Source organism: Nesoenas mayeri (genome assembly GCF_963082525.1).
Source record: "Nesoenas mayeri genome assembly, chromosome: 17".
Classification (NCBI taxonomy): domain Eukaryota; kingdom Metazoa; phylum Chordata; class Aves; order Columbiformes; family Columbidae; genus Nesoenas; species Nesoenas mayeri.
In genome coordinates, this window is record NC_137565.1 from 14,259,277 (window position 1) to 14,273,328 (window position 14,052).

Consider the following 14,052-nt stretch of genomic DNA (forward strand, 5'->3'; position numbering starts at 1 on the left):
GCAAACAAAAACATGATCTTCCAGTGAAGAGCTTAGGGAAACGTCATGTGTGGGTGCCTCTTAGAAGCAGCAACCGAGTAGTTTGAGCTATGGTATGAATGAAGAGATGAACAGCCGTATGACCACATCTGGTACAGAACACACTTGAAGAGTGCTAGAGAGGGAGCAAGGCTCTACAGGTTCTTCCCATCAAAACATCTCTCAGTGATGACCAATAATAAATAACTGCTCTTTGTGTGCTGTGAATGCTACCATGTGTTAAACACGTTCTCCAAAGGCATTCATCTCCCCTAAGTTTAGATGTAGACAGGCACAAGGTACACCAGAACCCTGGACTGCCCTTCTGCTCGTGTGAAGTTCACATCAAAGACAGGCTTCGCTGCCTTGGTGGGAGAGAATGAGGGGAGCTTTACAGACATGGAGCATCTTTTCTGGCATGTGACAGTTTGCCGGAAGCTGGTTAGTCTGAGAATTGCAAATATGAAGTCAAGAGGTGGTGTGAGAAACAAACGTACTGTGGCAGCAGACCATAGTGAAAAGCTGTCAGTCAGCTCTGTGTCAGTACACAGCTCCAGAGACTGTCCTGAGCCTGCGCAGGGACTCTCAGGAAGCCTGGAGGCTTCAGGAGGCAAACAAAAAAAATTAAGCTGTGGGACAATGACATTTTTTTCAGAAACTTCACTGTGAACTTATCCGTTGTTGCTCTGTTCTTTCATCCAAACATGGTTATTTTAATTAAGAGAAAGCAACTCAGGAAAGGTTTTATCAGCACAGTTGGATCATCTCATGTGATGGTTTGACCAGTCCTCAGCAATTCTGTAATTCCATCAGTGTCTAGTTTGGAGGATGTGTGGAGATGTCACCACGCTTGTTCAATACATCCTGAGCTCCCCTTCTTTATGGGGTCAGGCTTTAACCTGTGTTAATGATCTGGATAGTACATGTTCTTCTCTCACATAAGCCGAAATATTTTAAAAAGATGAAGACCTTTGCTCTGTAAAGGTGGCTTGGCCTGTGTGCCTCTCCTAACCTGTTTCTCTCTCCCCTCCGCACCTAACCTGATGTGATAAGGAAGAGCAATGTATCTGTAAACTCCCAAGGAGTGTGGTAGTGGCATGTTTCCTACAGGCATGTGGGACAGTGGGTGTGTGAAAGCCAGTGAAAAGACACTCTCTCCAGCCTGCCCTGGAAGTCAGCTTGGATGCTGCAGCAGCTGTGGTGGCAGTTGAAACATAGGAAAACTGCAGCATTAATGACAGTAGTGCAAAGTTGGAGTCAGATGGCTGGCCCTGGCCTGAAGTTAAATGAAGGGGTGACTGCCAGGCACTGCAGAGAGTGGAGAGGCTAAAGGGGAACCAGCCCTCATCCAGGGCTAAGGAAACAGCAAGAAGCATCCAAAGGGCTGAGAAGTAGCGTCACACCTGCCCTGGATGGTGGGTGCCTAAGGGCAGTGCTGCCTGACTGGGATCACTCACCAAGCATTACTGAACAAGGGTGCAAAATTGGCAAAACTTGAGCCTGCAGCAGAGATGGAGGGGGAAAGAACTGGGGTGGGTTGTTCATATGGCAGGGGGAAATGGGGGCAAAACAGAGGCGAAAGCAAAGCTTGACATGACCCAGCAATGTGTGCTTGCAGCCCAGAAAGCCAACTGCATCCTGGGCTGCATCAAAAGCAGCGTGACCAGCAGGTCAAGGAAGGCGATTCTGCCCCTCTGCTCTGGTGGGACCGCACCTACAGTGCTGCCTCCAAGCATTGTGATCCTCAATATAAGAGGAACATGGACCTGTTGGAGCAAGTAGAGAGGAGGCCACGAAGATGATCAGATGGAGGAAAAGCTCTCCTCTGAGGACAGGCTGAGAGAGAGTTGGGGTGTTCAACCTGGAGACGACAAGGCTCCAGGGAGACCTTACGTCAGCCTTCCAGTGCCTGAAGGGGACCTACAAAAAGGCCGGAGGGGGACTTTTAAAATGTCCACATAGTGATATGACAAGGGGTAATGGCTTTAAACTGAATGAGGGGAGATTTAGATTAGATATAAGGAATAAATTCTTCCCCATGAGGGCGGTAAGACACAGGGACAGGTTGCCCAGAGTAGCTGTGGATGCCCCGTCCCTCGAAGTGTTCAAAGCCAGGCTGGATGGGGCTTTGAGCAACCTGGTCTAGTGGAAGATGTCCCTGCCCATGGCAGAGGGGTTGGAACTAGATGATCTTTAAGGTCTATTCCAACCCAAACCACTCTGTGATTCCATGTGGTCAGGGCTCTTCAGGTAGGATCAGATGCAGTCAGGAGCAGGGACAGTAAATGTGCTGTGGCTATATGGGCTGTATCCCTTCTGCAGCCAGAGGAATGGGATGCGGCCCCCATCACCACTGAACAAGTTCCCTGATGATGTCTGCAGTAAGCGTGGCTCGAATTAGCATCTCAGTTCATCTGAATCTCAGAAGAGACCTAAGGAATCGCTTTTGTGTCCACATCCATCTGCAGAATCCTCCATAACAAAAGGACTGGAGGAAGGAGGAATGTCCCAAAGTGTCCCTTCCTTCCACCTGCTGAGGAGAGCTGCACGCAGGCCCTTCCCCAAGCTGCTGCTGGCAGTGCCTTTTTGGATTCAAGGCAGAATGTCTCTTCACAGACCCCACCACAGACTCCATGGCAAACTCAGGCCTTTCGTTCAAACTGGGAGGTGACCCTGCCAGGAGGAGCCCCGTTTCCAGGCAGCAAGGGCGTGTTCCACCGGAGCTGTCAGTGCACCTCAGTGCTGCCAGAAGCCATCCAGACTCCAAACCCTACATGGGGAAGCTGCCTGAAAAATGAGGGAAGACTTTTGCATCAGAAATGACTCAGGACTTTGGTATATTGTGTTCTCAAATATTTATTTCAGTGTTCTTATAAGTGTTTTATTTTAAGAAAAATATTGTAATTGGCCAATATTCCGCAGAATCTAAATATTTTGCTCTAAGACAGTACTTCCTTCCCCAGCTTGCAGAGGTTTGATTCTTTGCTGATTACACAGTTCGAACTCTGAGCACGATGAGGGCTTCCCTCCATTCTGCCATCTGTTTACATGTGACTAAGGTCTTAATCCAACCACTGTCATAGCAAGGGGGAGAAAAGACAGTTTATCTTTGGTTAATCCTGAAAAATAGCTTTTCATCTGACAGACTTTTGCACTGAGAACAAGGAAGATGGGAAGAGTGCACGTGAGAAGAGTATGGGAAAACTAGGGGACAAAAGCCAAGTCTCCTTGTCCCACCTGCACCCCACTTCACACCAGCTGTGCAGGGAAAGGGACACTTGCCAGGAATGAGATGAGGTGCCCTTACAAGAGAGGCCAGGCGAGCGCAGAGCTCATGAAACACGAGGAGCCCCGCATTGATGGGGAACAGGCAGCATGGACTATGTGCCACACCTGGGGCTTGTCCCTGCAAGCTCCTTCTTGAGGCTCTCCAAAGCAGAATATCCTGTGGAAGGGCTTGCCTGCTCTCTGGTTTGGCAAAGAAGTCACAGGTTTATAGTGCTGGAAGAGTTTCAGGCACACCGCACAGTTTCTGCTGTGGAGAAGTGTCCTGGCTTACAGCCAGGGCTCTGCTGTGTGCTGGTTTCGTGGTCCGGAAATCCATCAGGTAGAGAGGGCTCCACCTTTGCAGAACTCCCGTCAAAGCACGAGGGGCTGGCCCTGCTTTCCCCTCTCCTGAGCCTTTGGCAGAGCTGAGGTCAGGCTGTCAGGCTGCGGTTGTTGGAACAAGCAGGCACCAGGTCCCAGGCATGCAGACAAGTGAAGAACAGCTTGCTTACATGAGTGTAAATAACTGATAGGAGCTGGAAATCTTTTGAGCAAGTACTTTCCTCAAACAAAGAGAAAGATGCAGGAACTGGCAGCCAGAAGATTCAGGAATAGGATCAACAGTATGCAGCATGTTGGTGCAACCTCTGCCTAGCAAGGTGAAGTACATTCAGCTGAGATTCCACCACCCTAGCCTGTTGTTAAGCTGTAGCTAACAAGTTTTTGATCAGCTGGAGGTCCCTGTTGCCACTGCGAGGTCATGTGTATCACAGGGCCACCAGGCTAAGCATGGTGCATGGTTGTTATGGGGACCTGGAGTGATGGTGTTCTGAATTGCATGTGGTAGTTGGTGGGACTAGCTGCCTACTTGTTTTGCTTCCAGCAGGACCCAAAGTATGGGGCAGTATTTGTTCTGTGATGCCTCCTAAGTGACTGGGGTGGAAGTACCCACTGTATTTACATGGGGCAGGTAGGAACATCCATAGCATGAGCATCATAAGAATTGTGATGTGCTTTGGTAGCATAAGACATCAGCTGGAGACTTTTATCCATTGTGTCACCTCAGTGAAGGCTGCCAATGTTCTTCATCATTCTGCTAGGTTCATTTTGCCATATGTACTTGAAGACAGGAAACATATTAACTGATACTGGGAGAACAGAAAGAAGCTGGTAACAACCCGCTGATTTGCAGGATGGCAAAAGCATGTATGTGTGTAAAAACAAAAGGTAAATACTGTGAGTGGATCAGGAGAATGTGACAGCTGGTTTTTGTGTTCTACATCGCAGCTGCTGAAGCTGGGACAGAAATGGGGCACATTTTGGGTGGCTGACAGAGCAGCTTCTCTGAGGGACCAGACACAGCACAAGGGATCTCCAAAGGTGGGCATAACTTGTGAGAAATGTCAGATTTTTTGTGAAAGGTTATTGTAAGGTTTCTGCATGTACAATTGTACTAGTGAGCAGAGGGAAGAAATTGTGTAGTGGCAGACGATAGCTGTCAGTCACATATTTCTAACAGGGTTATACAGTGTGTTTTGTTGTGAAACATAGCTGGTGTTCGAGAGGTGTCTGGGGGGATGTCAAGATATCAAAACTCCTCAAGAGAGAGCAAACTGCAGCGTTCAAAACTGTGAACTTAAAGTTCTCAGAGGCTTTTACAAGTAGAACTGGAAATATGCCTAGGACAAGTCCAGTGGCCTTGGAGGGTGCTGTGAGGCATCTGATGCTGGGGAGGCTGGCGTTCCTGCAACGAGGTTCATCGCTCCTCTGCCCAGCGCCAGAGAAACCCTTCTCGTTCCTTTGCTTTGAATGGAAGATAAATTTTAAAGTGACTTCAAAGTCACCTGCAGTAACTTCTGTGAAAGAGTTCTATTGTAGTCTTTGTTGCAGGTAACAGTCTCTCCCCTCACTAAGGCTCTCTGTACTGGATTTTGGAAGGTGATGGCAGCAGAGATGGGAAGCTGAAGAGACTGTGGAGCACCATGAACAGGAGGCAGCTGTTCTTCTGTCCCCATGGTATGGTGGAAAAGGACAGAGAAATAGTACTCTTCTGGACAGAGCATGAAGAGTCCCTGAGACACAGAAAATTTTAGCTCAAGAGCAGGACGGCCAGGGCATCCAGTCAGGGTGGAGTCCAAGTCCCTGCAGCACAGCCGGGCTGAGGGCCACTGGATGATGCACCCTGCAGCCCCTGTCCCTGCACTGGCGCAGGGGGCTGCGGTGCTGTCGGGGTATGGGCAGCTGGGTGCAGCCACACTCAGTGCAGTGACAGTGAAGAATTCAGGTACTCATCTGTATCTGAGTTGTTTGCAGCCTGGGTATCTGGAGAGGGAGCTTGGCAGTTACTGAAGCGCAGGATCTCCTGTGGGACTGGCATGCAGTGGTCAGCTGTGACTTGAGTTACAAGGACCACAGTGCTGGTTTGTGACGTCCATGCATGCTGGAGCTGCAGATTATCTCAGTTTAGTGACTGAAGCTGGGACTTAAAAGAATGACCTCCAAAAGAGGAAAGGACATAGGGACATCCTAGGGAACCAGCAGAGCAACACTGTATGCTGGTGGGAGCGTTTGCTGGAGCATGAGGGCCTGCTCCTACTGGCTTTGCAGAGGATGAATTAATCTTCTGTCTCCAAAGTGAATTTGAGACTACATATGAAATGCCAAATTATGTGCTAGCAATCTTTTTATGTATGGGCAGTGAATTTTAATGCAACATAACTCAATCTGCCTGCAGCAGACTTGACATACCGACAAGGATTAAGAGTCCAGTGCAATACTTGGCAGAGTCACAGCTAGGCAGGGAGGACTCCTGACCAGGCAGCTGTTCGATTCTTCCTTATATAAGCTGTCTAGACCAGACAAGAAGAAACAAAGCCAACCCTGGCATAAGACTAGCGCTTCTTGCACAGATGGTCTCCAACCTACAGCTTTCAGATCTGAGCTTGTGCAAAGCAAGGTGGGGAACAGAAGAAGAATGTTAGTAGTCAAGCCAGCCATGCATCAGAGAAAAGTCTATGAACAACTGTAAAAATAAAGGAAAAAGAACAGTCACTAACTAGTGAGATATATTACAACTAGGAAAACATTTGATGTTTTGCATAGAGAAGGTACAGCATTGCCAAGAAATGTCTCCTTACGGTGAGCCCACAAGTCCTGGGTAGTGCAAGAGGACACAGCACTGAGCTGCAGGAGAAGGGAAGAATGGTCCTGGAGAGGAGCAGCCCTGAAGAAGAGCACATGCATACTCAGACCCTGGTCTTGAAATAGTTCACATAGCAAATGAGACAAAATAGCCTGACTAAGACAAGCTATGAAGCAACCAGACCTGTCACCAGAGAGCAGCAGAGCAAGGCTCATCCTCTTTGTAAGGATGGCTCACAAGTGGTGTTCCCAGGGCTCAGTACTGAGGCCAGTTCTATTTAATCTCTTTATCAACAATCTGTACGAGGGGATCGAGTGCATGCTCAGTATGTTTGCAGACAACACTAAGTTGGGTGGGAGTGTTGATCTGTTGGAGGGTAGGAGGGCTCTACAGAGGGGTCTGGACCCCCTGGATCGATGGGCTGAGGCCAGTTGTCTGAGTTTCAACAAGGCCAAGTGCCAGGTCCTGCACTTGGGTCACAACAACCCCATGAATGCTGCAGGCTGTGGAAGAGTGGGTGGAAAGTGCCTGGAGGAAAAGGACCTGGGAGTGTTGATTGACAGTGGCTGAACATGAGCCAGCGTGTGCCCAGGTGGCCAAAAGGCCAACAGCATCCTGGCTGGTATCAGGAATAGTGTGTCCAGCAGGCCCAAGGCAGTGACCATCCCCTATCCTGGGCACTGAGAGGCTGCATCTCGCATCCTGGGGTCAGTTTTGGGCCCCTCACTCCCAGAAAGCCCTAGAGGTGCTGGGGTGAGTTGAGAGAAGGGAACAGAGCTGGTGAGGGGCTGGAGCACAAGTGTGATGGGAGCATCTGAGCGACCTGGGGGGTTCAGCTGGAGAACAGGAGCTGAGGGGAGACCTTCTGATCTCTGAACTGCCTGAAAGGAGCTTGGAGCCAGGGGGGTCGGGCTCTGCTCCCCAGGAACAAGCGCCAGGAGCAGAGGAAACGGCCTCAAGTTGCGCCAGGGGAGGTTGAGGTTGGATATTAGGAAAAAAATTCTTCCTGGAAAGGGCTGTCAGGCATTGGAACAGGCTGCCCAGGGCAGTGGTGGAATCACTATCCTTGGAGATGTTTAAAAAACAAGTGGATGAGGTTCTCAGGGACATGGGTTAGTGACAGTGTTGGGTTAATGGTTGGACTCAAAGGTCTCTTCCAATCGGAATGATTCTATGACATGATAGTCCTGGAGTGTGGCTGAGGGAAGCCCAGACATGTGACACACAGCCAATCAAGCCTTGCACTGAGTGGCAGGATGTGATGCACTGGGTGCAGCACACCCAACAGCCTTTTGTCAGCACGATTTGGCTCATTAGTAAATACGAGGAGTGGTCTCTTACAGGTTTTCCATTAAGTTACAGCTTCCAGATTTCTTGGAGCAATGTTGCCCTGATGCCTGTGATGCTTTTTCCATGCTGCCTGGTACCCATGAGGGAGCAGCCACTGAGCGACAAGGCATAAGGGGCCTTGCTGAGTTTCGCACCTGCCCACAGCCCCTCAGGCTGTTCGCAGAAGCAGGTTTGTCCCCAGCTCCCCAGTCCTGGAGAAGCTGTGCCCCTGGTTGGGGCTGCCTGCAGCCTGCCTGCCAGAGTGGCTTGTGCAGGACCACCGGGGTAGTACTGGTCTTGGTGCTGCATCTTCTTCCACACAGGCAGTTTAGCTGCTCTGGGATCAGCAGTCTGTTTGCCTTGGCATGAGACTGGAGAGGACCTGGAGAGCCCATGGAGTTTGGCCATCTCTGCCCAGGACTGTTTGGCTGTGCTTGCAGCACAGTAGTGCCACTTCTGTGTCTCTCATCTCATCCCAGTGACCCTGAGGATCTTCCCCAAATCCATCCCTGCAAGAAGAGTCAACCTGTTCTCAACATACAGCTTGTGAACAAAGCCAGTTTTTAGGACAGTCTGAAAAACTGATCCCTTGACTCCCCCTCAGCATTCTCATGGCCAAAAACCCTAACAAGGTCCTCAGTGGTGCAGGTGGCTGCTGTGGGGTCTTCTGGGAAGCCTCTGGAAGCAGTAGCATGTTTGGGGGCACCTGGAGCCTGGGTTTTAGGGGTAAGTTACCAGGGGTGACATATTTCCTAAACCCCTGTCCTTTTTCCAAACGCTTCCTTTCTTGGCCACAGCAGATCTCAGCATTGTGATTTATGGGCTCTAGAGGTGACCCAAAAAGGGAAAAAATAACTGTCTTCATTCAGTGTGACAAAGAAATTGGAAAGGCGGGAGTGGGGGTGGGTGCTGGGGGGATGGGTCACCTCTTAGGAATGTCCTGCCCATGGAAATACCAAAGCAGCCTCCGTCCCTGTTACACACAGCCAAGGCCTCATGCAAGCGCCCAGAGCTGAGGCTGAGCCGGAGCCTCCCTCTGGTCTGAAAGCACCGAGGTCTTTCTTTCCAGCTGCCAGTGGGGCTTTTGTGATGGGCAGGAGCTATGGTCTCTGTGGACCCTGGTTCTCACAGCCACTCTAGGTGCAAAGCACAGTGGGTGAGATCAGTGCCCCTGTACTTTGGGAGGGTTACGACCCCTTGGAGGAAGGAGGAAAGGCAGACAAGTGACACTTTGGGATCTGAGGAGGCTAGCGAGGGAAGCTTTGCAGCCCAGCGGCGCTGGCTGTGCAGGGTCGCAGCTCCACAGCAAGCTCAGGTGACAGCGCTGCAGAGAACAGGGCCACAGAGAGTCCCTGCAGGCAGCCAGCAGTGGCAGCTCCGCGGCCAGGACAGGGACCACATGCTCCACCTGGGCACATGTTCCCATAGGCAGATCCATCTGGAAAGATCAACTCACAGCAGGGAAAGGAGGTGCCCACTCTTCCTCACAGGCTGGCAGCCCTGTCAGCACTGGAGATGCTGACCCCAAAGCCCTGGCTATTCTCCAGCACTCCAGTCCCCCAGGCCATTGCCAGGGAGTAGGCTGCAGCTTTGGGGGCATGTCCAGAGCAGATGCCATCTCTGCTCCAGCCCCTGCCTCCGAGCTCCCTCTGCTCCCAGCAGACATGGTGTCCGGCCTACAGCCACATCCTGCGCTGCAGGGTGCTGTGCGGTGCCGTGGTCCATCCCTGGGCTGCTGGGCTCCTGCAGCACTGGGGACTGATGGTGTTTCTCTCTCCTTCCTGGGGACAGGAAGGTGAATTCATGGCCAAGAGGTCCCCAGGGAGGAGCAGGCAGTGTCAGAGGCACTGCAGCAGGAGCAGATCTAGGCTCCCATGGTGGACGTGCTGCTGCAGGACACCCTGACAAGGGGGTCTACACAGTCTTTAAAAAGCTAGGCCTTTTGCTGGCTCCTTTGGCAGGGCAGAGAGCAGAACAGGCTGTGCTTGCTTCACAGGATCCCAGGGGGACTCTGCACAGGATAAGGGCCAAAGGTGAGCAGGGAAAGAAATCCAGGCAATGGACTCACTCATCTGGGGTTTAACTCCTGCTAGCCAAGGCCATGGCAGGGCAGAAGCCCAGTGCCCTGGCGCTGCAGCCTCTGCAACAGGACATGAGCTGGATTGTGGTGGGCATGGTGGAAACAGAGAGCATGTGCCGGCTGACACAGGGCAGGCATGTGTGGCACAGGATCCTTCCTCTCCAGGAGGCTCCTGCCAAGGAGTGCAAGCATCTGCCCCATGCAGGCTGAGCCCCCTGGGCACTCACCAGCAATTGCTGCTGTTTGCAGCATGGCACTGGTGTGTAGTCAGGCCCCTCACAAAGCAAGATGTGTGACATGCACCAATGGTCAGCGTGACCTCACGCTGCAGCACACTGCAGCCACCTGCCATGCACGTCCAGCCTTGGGCCAGGGTGCCCGCACCTCCATGGGCAGCGTGAGCAGACAGACCAGATCCTGGATGCAGATGGACAAACCTGCCCGTTCTGTTCCTTGTATGCAGATAGAGAGATACAGCAGAGATCCAGGCCTGGAGAGCCACACTTGGGGCAAATTGCTTCTAGCTCATAGAGAAGCGGTACGTGCTATCTCCATGCTGCTTACCATACGTGCCAGCCATATGCATGACAACTAGAGTCCTCAGTGCCCACGATAGCATTGCTCCTCCTTGGACAGTGTGGCAGCCCAGAGGTGGGACCCACTTTGTCATACAGCTCCTTCCCCTCCTGGGTTGTGCAGCATCCCCAGGGCAGGCAGGAGTCTGCCCAGTACCTGTCCCAGCAGCAGGATGTGAGGAATCTGTCACACCTGATCCTGCCCTGGTTTCCAGCAGGACATGAGTCACAGCTAAGAAATGGGGACATGTGCTGAGGCGCAAGCAACCTGTCCTAAGCAAACAGCGCCAGTTCACCAGTTCTGTGCAGCCAGATGGTCCCTGTGACTGGTCTGGCTGCAGCAGAGCTGCCGTGCTTCTCCCCTCTCCCACCTCCGGCTGCACTGCTTGTCTCATCACTTCACAGACACCCTCCCGTGCATTCCCCCCGCCACTCACCCTGCCCTGCCCAGCCCCCATCCACGCCCCAGGGGGAGAGCTGGGGGCAGTCCTTCACCCACCCCTTGTCCTGCCGTGTCTCTGAGGGAAGAGCGCTCTGGCTGCTCTGGTCTGTCTTCATGCCAAACTCAGTGCTAACCCAGCGATGTGGTAGCCAGGGACCTGCTGGGTGAGAAGATCCTGGCACATCCTCACACCCAAGGGTGCAATCCCCAGGAGGGAGAGGAGGAGGCGCAGATAATCCAGCTGCTCCCGCAGCCCCAGGCATTTGGAGGAGCTTCCCACCTGCCTGGGAGCTGGGCACCATCAGGGCCCCCTGCCATGGGGTGCCATGGGAAATGGGTCTGGAAGCCCTGAAACTCAGCCAGCATGATGTCACTGTTTATAATAGCACGGTGCTCCATGGGAGCTGCCCTGGTGTTGGCATGCAGAGGAGTGGCCGCGTCAGGCTACATGTGTGCTTGCCATGGGCAAACAGCGCAGTGCAGAGAAGCCAAGCGCTATCCTCCTCCTCCCCTTCCTCCCTGAGCATGTCCAGATACTTCTGCCAGCCAGGGGTGGGTGCCTGGCCCAAGCAGCCCCCTGGGGTGGCAGGTCCCCCCTCCCTGGCTTCCTCTGGGAGATGGGGCCAGCCATGTCCAGCTGATTTTTGACCTCAGGAGTGGTCACAAAGTGTTGGGTGTAGAGAGAACGGGAGCGACATAGGTCTGTGGGTATCAGGTGTTCCCAGGGGAGGAGGGACGAGGCCGGGAAAGCTCCTGTGTTTTGCTGAAGCAGGCAGGAGGAGCGAAGGGTCCCGGGACCTTCCTCTACCCGCTGCCAGGGTTCTGGCAGCCTGCGCAGCCCTGTGCTGCCCGTGTGTCGGTGCTGCCAGGGTGACACTGGCAGGACAGCAAGGTAATGCCTGCCCCTGTACTCCTCTCTGCTGTCACAGCCTGGGAAAAGGCCACAGGCCCCAAAGAGACGTGAATTCTCCTTTCCTGGCATGACAACCGTGTTCCTACCCTGACCTGCATCCCACACTTGAGTCAGGAAGGTGTCCCCGGCCCCTGGGCCAGGGCAGTCCCAGACACATACTGGCACAATAAAATTCCATTAGTGGTATTTAACATTATGTTTTGCATCTACAAAGGGAACCCAAAGAACTTCTGACTCTCCCCGCCTTGCTGCACGTGTCCCCTGGCTGAGGGAGCCCCCAGGGACCAGCCCCCCTGTGCCGCTCAGGCCCCTACTCCCTGGCATGGGTTTGTTGCATCTGCTGGGCAATCTGCCTGCGCTGGCTCATGACAGCTGCCCTGTCATTCCTGCAAGCAGGTGAGATTACACCCTCACCTGCCCAGTGCCAACAGGCTGGGCAACATTGCCCTCCCTACTTTCCTCAGCCAGGCCTGGAGCCAGGGCCCCCATGCTCCCCAAGGGGTTTATAAATCTCTCCTCACTCCACTCTCACGGGAAAAAGGAGGTGTGCTTGTCTGAGGCTGCGCTCAGCTGCATGCACGCACACCTCGCAGCCCTGGGAAGCCCCTGGGGGAGGCTGTGTGGAGCAGAGCAGGGCTGCGGTCCCCGCTGTGCTGGCCCGTTCTGGGGGGCCTGTGAGGATGTGGCTGGGTCGTTACCTGGGGTGAATGAAACCAGGAGAGGTGCAGACCTGGCGGAGCTGAGTCAGGATAGTTACCGCTTCATGTGCTGAGAGCTGTGCATCCCAGGCTGCTTTACCAGCATAGCTCAGTGTGCGTCTGCAGCTGGGTGCTCTGTGCAGGAAGCCCAGCATCAGTGCTGCCAGCCATGCACCAGTATTCAGCACCACTGCCCCAGTGCTGCTGGCAGAGGGGCTCATGAACAAACCAGTTGCACCCCCACCAGCTCAAGGTTGCCAGTGGGGTCTCCCACACACCCTGAAGGGAGGACAGCTGCTCCCCAGCGGGGTGTTCACCCAGTGCCTGCTCCCCAGGTACTACCTCACCCAAATGGCTGTGTAATGAGCAAAGCTGCGGGCAGTGGAAAACCCTGCGTGGCATGTGTGGCAGCCTAACAGCACAGGGCTAATCCAGCAAGTGAAGATCACATAGCTTCTGAGGCTGGCAGAGGGATAGGAAGGACCTGTTGGGCAACGCAGTGCCCAGAGGGGTTGTCTTTAGCACGGCTGCTTGGGAAGGGGCCATTGTGCTCCAGCAGAGCCGGATGATGCTCACGGTTCTCCCTCTGCCAGGGAGCTGAGTGCTCTGGGATGGCAGTTCGGCTGGAGATCCACCCTCTAGGCACCTCCAGCACAGCCCATTTTTCTGGCCTGCAGTGGTGGGTCTTTCCCTGTGGCAGAGGAGGCTGCGGCCCTGCTCCATCCCACACACCTCCCCGGGGAGCTGGAAACTCCCAGATGAGCAGTGAACTGGATCTCAGTGACCTGCTCTGGGGAAGCCCTTTGGTCTCTGAGCTGTAGGACAGGGCAGGGGTGCAGCACCTCTCCCACTCTCACAGGAGCTGGAAACAGGTGGCAGCTGCCTGCTCTGCAGAGCCCACAGCACCTCAGAGCTGGCCAGGCTTGGTCCTCTCCAGTGATGTCTACTGGCCTTTGCCAGACAAGGTTGAACCCCACCAAGTCTGAGCTGCAGCCTCCCAGGTGGGGAGCTTGGGGTCTCCACAGGATCCTCCTTCCACCCTGACAGCTGGGCTTGGATGTCCTTCTGGCACTGCCATATGGGATGAGACGGGAGCCTGGAGGAATGTATACCTCTAAATCTCTGTATCCCCTGCTGCTCCTATCCCTGGCCGGGAGATGGGGCCTGCTGGGAGTGGTAGAGGAGTATTTATATCCTGTCCTGGGGCAGCAGAAGGTGGACTGGGGGAGGTATGGGCCAAACCAGAGTCCTGTGGGATGGTGTAGGGCCAGGAAGGGCTGAGGGCGCCATGAGCAGCTCCTGAGTGTGAGCAACTGCTTGGGAATATGTGAGGCAACACAGCCATGTCCCCAGGAAGCCCTTGCGGGATGCGGCGTCTGGCAGAGCCCTGGGAATGAATCTTGCGAAGGTGCCAGGAAGAGGCGAACATGAGGCCCACAGAGTGTGCAGGGGTGCCCCCCACGGTGTGGTCTCCCCCAGGCCCCGTGGGGATAGGGGCCCGCGCGGGAGGTTCTGAAGCAGGCGGGCACCGCGGGCTGACCGACGGAGGAGATCGCCCGCTGCCACGCCACCCCTCCGCGCCCGCGGG